This window comes from Jaculus jaculus, chromosome 4 (assembly GCF_020740685.1).
Source record: "Jaculus jaculus isolate mJacJac1 chromosome 4, mJacJac1.mat.Y.cur, whole genome shotgun sequence".
Lineage (NCBI taxonomy): Eukaryota > Metazoa > Chordata > Mammalia > Rodentia > Dipodidae > Jaculus > Jaculus jaculus.
In genome coordinates, this window is record NC_059105.1 from 93,818,196 (window position 1) to 93,826,859 (window position 8,664).

At 37.1% G+C, this 8,664-nt stretch overlaps 1 pseudogene; it reads left to right on the top strand.

Annotated features, from left to right (window-relative positions):
* The first annotated feature begins 6,879 nt into the window (after positions 1–6,879).
* LOC101607307 lies at positions 6,880–8,411 on the top strand (annotated as a pseudogene).
* The last annotated feature ends 253 nt before the right edge of the window (positions 8,412–8,664 follow it).

The window sequence follows — 8,664 nt, forward strand, 5'->3', positions numbered from 1 at the left end:
CTATAGAGAGATTTCCCTAGGCCCAACTTCTTCCTAACTCATGTTTCTTGTCATCTACTATAGATGATTTAAAGGATATCCATTGTATTAATAGTTTCATTGGCCTACTAGTTCTCCCAAAAGATACACACACACACACACACACACACACACACACACACACACACACTGTACTTTCTATAAATTAAGAAGATCTTTAATAATGATAATATTACTACTGGAATTAAAGTCAACTATTGAAAAACCAAGAAATAGATAACTAATATTTTGGAAGCTGGAAATCAAATCCCATTATTTCATATTCTTATTGCTCTGGTCTAATATTTAACAAAGTAATATATTGTTTGAAATAATGTTAACACAATCAATGTCTCATTGGGATAAATGAACATGTCTTGGTATATAAGTGATAGGAAATTTTCAGCAAGTGAATACACCCAATTCAAGTTGAATTTGTGCAAAAATAGATATTTATAAAATGCAAAGGGAACAATTACTAAAGCATTTAAAAAATATGTAAGATGTTCCATGGTTGTTTTTGTAAGCAAACTATATGGGGACAGCGTTTTATTTTTTCCTAGCATAAACTAGATATAGTCCTAAAATAAAGTTGCATCTGATAAAAAAAATACATGCTCAATTATCTATGTGCTCTAGTCTTTATTTACATTAAATAAAAATACATATGCACTGGGAACTAAATATGAAGAACAATCTAATCTTAAAATGCAAGGTACCTTACATGAACTTCTTTAACCCTGTAAAATGTTTCATTTCATGCATGTTGGTGCAAAGACTTCTCTTTGTGAGTCTAAAATTTAAAGTTAAGGTTCTCTGTACATCTTTCCCAAGCTTATATGTTTTAGAAATTGAATCATATGGCAACATGACAAGTGACTTTTGAAGTAGGCCTCCCTTTTACCTCAGACCAAACTTTAGTTTGTTTGTTAGTGTCAGACCTCAAGGTATATTACCCACTTAAAATTTTCATATTTCTCTAAGAAGATCATCTAAGAAATACACTTACTCTCCGTTAGAGAATCTGCTTCTCTTTTCCAGATAGATGCAGATCCTAAGAAGAGAGCTGCCCCAACATACCTCAAAAGGGGCCCAATTGAAACTAAGGACAACTGGCTAAAAAAGCAAGGGTGATGTTTTCCTGTGAACTGATACCAGCACAAAGGGGAAGGAGATCAACGCAGAGAAAAATCAACTCCTACCAAAGCAGAGAGCCAGAGCCTCAGAGGCCCCCAACACCTCAGCACTGAAGCAGACCAAAAATGAACCCAACATGGCTCAGGGAAATTTTGCGGAAGAGGGGCGGAAAGAATGTCAGAGTCACATGTTGGGTCATGATATGCAGAGACATTTATCATACCAATAACTGGGGGCTAACTCCACAATGCACGACCCATTTTCATTAACAAGGAGGGTCTAATGTGAGGGGGTAGATCACAGATGAGCCTAAATAATGGTACCAAACTGCCTGTATTTACTGAAAAGAAAACTAATAAATTAAATTAAAAAAAAAAAAGAAATACACATTAGTTCTAATCTGTTATCCACAAAGGAAATAGGTTTTCAGAACAATTACCATTTTCTTTCTCCAGTTAAATAACCCTACATATACAACCAAGTTGATTTTTAAGAGTTGCAATCACACATAAATGTCAATGTGGCTCTTGTGAGAGTAGGAGACGTGGAAAACATGGTACCTTGAGCAGAATTAAGTAACCATTTCTGCAATTACAGAAGAGGCTATTCAGCATTCATGAAAGCAATAAACAAGCAATAAAAATGATTAGGAAATTCTGGAATTACCTTATCCATAAAACAACAGTATGCTACTACCCACCAAAGGATAAGCTGATTTTGGGATATGATATGATTCTAGGATTGACCCAACAGTCTTTAGCATTCAGATCAGAGAATCATATTTAAACAGAGGCAGGGACACAGTAAATAAGTTTAAGAACTGTTCTCAGATTTGCATACTATACATGTCATATCATGTGGGGTTAGGATAGGAATGACAGAGAAAACATTACATGGCATATAAGTAACTGGAATGATTGACATATTATTTTGTCCTGTTTATTCAGAAATAGAATCTAGACTGTAATTCCATTGGCATCTATGTCTTTCCAGTAAAATTTTATTTTATTTTATTTTATTTTTTTCGAGGTAAGATCTCACTCTGGTCCAGGCTGACCTGGAATTAACTCTGTCATCTCAGGGTGGCCTTGAACTCATGGCAATCCTCCTACCTCTGCCTCCCGAGTGCTGGGATTAAAGGCGTGCGCCACCACGCCCGGCTTCCAGTAAAATTTTATTGATTTATATGTTCCTATAAAGATATAAGTGAAAAGTCTCTGTGTCAATTTTATGCTATAAGATGAATATTATGGGAGAAAAACAACGTTAAAACTGCTTCTTGTGACTTATTAAAACATCTATGTTATTTAAAATTTACAAAGAAGGAAACTATTACAGTATGGCCAAAGAACATGCTTTGTTTTGCTACATCTATATCTATATCTGTACCTAATATAAATATATAAATATCTCCTAGGCATCTCTCCCACTTCATAGAACAGGTAGTGTGTTACAATTTGGTTATCTTTTAATAAGCATTAAAATATACAAAAGGAAACTTTAGGACTTATTAATTAAATTATTAAAACAGTTGTTATTTTGATAAACTTCTTATAATAAAGAGGAAACATGAGTTTTATTTGGACATGTTTCTGTGTTGATGTTCTAAATCTGAAGTCAGGATTATTTAAAGAATATACTAAAACATATAAAATTGAGTTAATTGACATGGTCAAATAAACATTTACTGATTTCTTAGTAGTTCAAATATTCTTGTGGTGGTTTCAATGTAAAATGTCCCCCATAGACCCATATGCTGGGGCTGTTTGAAAAGGTGGTAGATCCTTAGAAGGAGGTGGAGCCTTGCTGGAGGAAGTATTACAGCCTAACCCTGCTTTCCACTTTCTCTCTTTCTCCTTGATGATGGGATATCCATTCTCTGCTCTGCCATACTTTCCCCTGTGTGATAGATTTTCCCTTGAAATTGTCAGCCAAAAGTAAACCCTTCCCTTCCTTTAGCTGCTTCTTTGTGAGTATTTTTTCACATCAATAAAAAGTATGCAGTACAGTTATGTGAAACATCTTGCTTTCAGATTGCTAGATATGATTACACAGATAATTAAAATAACCTCTAGAACAATATTTATTGGTAATGATTTTGTAATATAACATAATGAAACATGTAATAAAAAGAGGTTATATACACTTTTTATATAATATAAGTGACTTTGGAAACAAAATGTCCCCATAGGCTCCTGCGTGTGTGAGCTCACTTCTCAGTTGATAGCTCTGTTTGTGAAGGCTTTTGATCCATTTGTGGGAGGAGTCTTGCTTTAGAAGTTACATCACAGGGGTAGGCCTTGCAATTTTAAAATTCAGCCTTGCTCCCCATACTCGACTAACTCTCTCTTCTTCCTCCATGCTTCTGTGAGGATGTGATACCAGTTGTCTGTCCTGCCATACTTTCCCTGTCCTTGAAAATGTAACCATTTTCTTCCATAAACTGATTTTGTTCAGGTGTTTTGTTGTGGGAACAAAAACACAATAGATACAGTGCCTACAGATCTTCTACAGCTATAGTATACTGCTTGGCCAATAAGTCCCAGGGTTCCTCATGTCTCTGCATCCCCAAAACTGCAATTGCAGGCTTGGCTTTTACCTGGGTGTTGTGTATCTGAATCTGGGTCTGCATATTTGAGCAGCAAGTACTTTGCACACTGAGCCATCATCCAGCCCTAATTTCATTTATGAATACAACTTCTTTCTGTCTATGGCCATGTGAACATCATGTTGAAACATGTATAAGCAAGATAAGATATACCCATTTCAAAGTTAAATGAAATGTGTACAATAACTACTTCTTATGGTTGGAAATAAGCAACCACAGTATGAACTGATCATTTTTTAAGATTATGTCTAAGTCTCTAAGTCATTTAAGTGATTTGTCATATATTTTTGTATTGGAATATAATTAAGTGTCTTAACTAGCATGAATTAAATTAGTTGTACAAGCTAATAGCCTTAAATTCTCAAAGAAGTAAATCTAAAATGGTACATTATTTTAAATTTTAAATACAATTTATTTTTATTAACATAGACTACATGTACAAAATAATGGGTTTCATTATGACGGTTATACATATGTATAAATGTACTGTGCTTATATTTACCTCCCATTGTCTTCTTATTTCCTCTGTCCATACACTAGTCCCCTTTTTCTTCCTGTGCATCCTCCTACAACTGGAAAGGTTTGTTTCTTGATCTCTATACATCCTTCTCACGTTAGCAGAGAAAAAGGTCTCCAAGTTTCTTCACTTGGCGACATAATGGAACAGCTGTTATAAGACTATAATTCTTCTCTGTGGTGAGGAGGAAATAGAACATGATGTTTTCTAATAGTTTATTGGGAAAAGTACATGACATGCTCATGTAAAATTTCCACAAGTGAGGTGAGTACAATTCATTTAGAACCATAATCTCAGTAAAATGCCCTGATGGACTGTCTCAGAAACTAAGCAGAACAATTATTCTGTTACAAATGCAAAGTTTTTGACCAAATAATCCCATTTAGATGAATTTATATTAAAGCTCAAGGATGCTTCTATGCTTTTCTGTATGATGTATATATCTTAGGTCACTTGGTAAATTAACAATCACTTGAGGCGGGGTTATTCTCAATGTTTAAATGGTCAAAACTTAAGAGTATATTCATGAATAATTTCTAGAATATTTGAGAGTCCATCCATGTGGTAGTTTGAATAGATGCTCACCAGTAGATTCAGGAGTTTATTAAAGCTTCTTAGATTTCCAGCTATCTGGGTGGAGGAGGTAGCACAGGGTGGAACCTGGGGTCTAGCCATAAGGTGTGGTGGTGGATTTGGAATTCCCGTCTGAAGACATGCAAAGTGCCTGAGTTCCACCAGGAATTCCTAAGAGTGCATGTGTATGGTGTGGCTTTTAGTTTTTTTTTTGTTTGTTTGTTTTTGTTTTTTGTTTTTTTTTTTTGGCCTGGGGGTTCTCTCATCTTCCTCAGCCATAATGGAACTTCCCTTGAATCTGTAAGCTTCAATAAATATCCCTTTCTCCATAACAGTGTCTGGTGTTGAAGTTCATCTCAGCAACCTGAAGCTGTCTACTACAGCCTATAACAAGCAGAATAAGGTACATCATTTGATAATTCTATTATTTTATTTATTATGTCACTTTCTATTGCTCTTAGAATTTTTTACATGAATATATTCTATTCTTAGCAACATTCAAATATCTGTACTGGATGCCATGCCAACAAACCCAGGGGATAACACTGCATCCAGAGTGCAGCTCTGCACCCTGGCAGAAAGGGGTCATTTCTATCATGTAAGACACTTAAAACCTGAGCATCAAATTCCAAACACCCCTTATGTCCCTTTGAAGGAAAGCCCACGCCTGTCACTCTTGGTTTCTATTAGCATGCTAACAGTATGTTCATGCTCATATATGTCCAACATTTTTTGCTCTCTCAGTGTATACCATATCCCTGTACTATTGGCATTGGGCCTGGATAGCTTACTAGCTTTGAAAGTGATATGTACTGTGTTTTAAGAGAAGCCTGAAGAGTCACTGAGGTGAGCTATAATTACTGTTCTCTTAGGTAACAGAAGGACAATATTTACACAGGAGGTGGTGTTTTAGTCTGGATCTGGAAGTAAAAATGAGGTGACACTGTAACAAGACTTCAAGAGTGAGAAATTGGAAATGACTTTGTCTTAGATCATGATACCAAGATTTGACCATTAGCTAAACTAGTGGCATAAACTAGTATAGGACTTCAAAAAATATAATAATTAAAAAAGAATTGGAGAAAGTGTTTCTTTTAGTTATTCTTTGGGATGGATGATCTGGCGTTTTGGCTTTTTGGCATTGCAGCATTTTGCTCACAGGTGTTTACAACATGAAGCTCTCCAATGCCCCCCCCCCCCAGCTTTTTAAAAAGAAGGACAATGTGCATTGCCCATTGCTTTCATATTGACAAAGTTGGAATGAAAAACTTGTTACACAGAGTGTACTTTTATCTTTTATTTCTATTTGTAGAAGCCTGGATTGTTCTACATGTCTTGTCATTGAAAAAAAGAGTGGGAATATTACAGAGACTATAAATAGCTAATGTTCTATTTCCTTTCCAGCAACTCATTTCTTTAAAGTTTCTTGTTTAGTTACAAAATGTTTAAGTCATTTTAAACTTTCTCTTTTCTATTACCTTAATTAAACCATGAAATATAGTTACAAAGTTTTCCTCTAGCTGTGTATCTCCTTTGACTAAAATATTTTAATACAAATGATAACTACCATTTCTATAAGTTCATAGTTATCATTTGTATTAAACATTTCTTGACTCTGAACATTGTTGTATAATGACATAATTGTAAGTTAATACTAAGATTTATGCTGTAATTAATTTCCTTACTAACCCTAATTTTCAACTAATATAAAAAATTTTCCACGGACGGACAGACGGGCCAACGGGCGGCGTCGGGGGCCGCCTCCACCCAGTGCGGCTTCTGCGGCGGAGCCGAGGTGGGCGGCTGAGCTGCTCCGAGGTGATACCTTCACTCCTACTTGGTGACTGACAACTGGAAGCTACATGAACCTGCTGCTGGTCCTGTGCAGCAGTGAAGCCCTGTGTCCTCAATTACTCTGTCCAGGAGTCCCAAGACAAGTTGCCTGCAGTAAAAATGAGTTGTTTTTGTCCGTTTGTGGAAACTTCCCTATAATTCATTTTTCTTCGCTGCAGTATTAAGAATTATCTTAAATTGAAAAGATATGAACGAATATCCTAAGAAAAAGAAAAGGAAGACTTTACACCCTTCTCGTCATTCAGATTCCTCTGGAATAAGCAGAATTGCAGATGGATTCAGTGGAATTTTTTCTGATCATTGTTACAGTGTCTGTTCTATGAGGCAGCCAGACTTCAAATATTTTGACAGGAAAGATGATGATTCTGACCCTGAGACATCACATGACTTGCCTAAATTCACAGATGGAATTAAGTCCAGAAACAGAAATCAGAGCTACCTGGTTCCCAGTCCTGTGTTTAGAATTCTAGATCATACCGCCTTTTCTACATAAAAGGCTGCTGAAGTTGAAACTTGTGATGAAGAGTGTGACTCACCTGAGCCAGTCCAGCAGCAAACTCAGGAAGAGAGCCCCATCGAAGTCCACACCGCTGGAGATGTCCCACTTGCAGTGGAGGTGCACGCCATCTCGGAGGACTACGACATAGAGGCAGAGAACAACTGCTCGGAAGGCCTCCCCGAGCACAGCGAGGAGGAACCGCCAGCCAAACTCTGTAAGATTGTTGGCAAGAACCAACTTCTGAACGTGACTGCCCAGCAGAAATGGCCTCTGCTGAGAGCCAACAGCAGCGGCCTCTGTAAGTGTGAACTGTGTGAATTCAACAGTAAGTATTTTTCTGACTTGAAGCAGCATCTCATCCTAAAGCATAAACGTACCGACTCCAAAGTGTGTCAAGTGTGCAAGGAACGTTTCTCCACCAACATGCTTCTGATTGAACACGCCAAACTACACGAAGAGGATCCGTACATCTGTCAGTACTGTGACTACAAGACGGTGATCTTTGAGAATCTCAGCCAGCACATTGCGGACATCGACTTCAGCGATCACCTCTACTGGCGCGAGCAGTGCGACGCGCAGTTCTCCAGCAGCGAGCTCTCCCTGCATTTCCAGGAGCACAGCCGTGACGAGCAGTACTTGTGTCAGTTCTGTGAGCACGAAACCAATGACCCGAAGACTTGCACAGCCATGTGGTGAATGAGCACGCGTGCAAGCTGATAGAGCTTAGTGATAAGTATACCAATGGTGGGCACGTACAGTACAGCCTCTTGAGCAAAATCACCTTCGACAAGTGTAAGAACGTCTTCGTGTGTCAAGTGTGTGGTTTTCGGAGTAGACTCCACACAAATGTTAACAGGCATGTGGCTCTAGAGCACACTAAGATATTCCCCCATGTTTGTGACGACTGTGGGAAGGGCTTTTCCAGCATGCTAGAGTATTGCAAGCATTTAAATTCACATTTATCTGAAGGGATTTATTTATGTCAGTATTGTGAATATTCAACAGGACAAATCGAAGATCTGAAAATCCATCTAGATTTCAAGCATTCGGCTGACTTGCCTCATAAATGTAGTGACTGCTTGATGAGGTTTGGAAATGAAAGAGAGCTGATCAGCCACCTTACAGTCCAGAGACAGCTTGACTCTTGTTCTTTTTACAGAATGTTTATGTCAAATAATAAATGCAATTTTTTTTCGAGATGTTAAGAAAATTTCCAAGACTTTTTAAAGAAATCTTTATTCATGAAAGACAACTTTTATCTTTTTTTGATGTAGCTAAATTGGCTATCCATACCTTATCAATGTATAGATAATAATCCACACTATATCTCTGTCACAAAAATCCAAATGTCATTAAAGTTTTCACTAAACAGGAGTGTTATGATATTTGATTGTGTACTCCAGGATTTGTGTTGCTCACTGGAACACTATAAAATAATTCCCAGGAAAAGGTATGTTT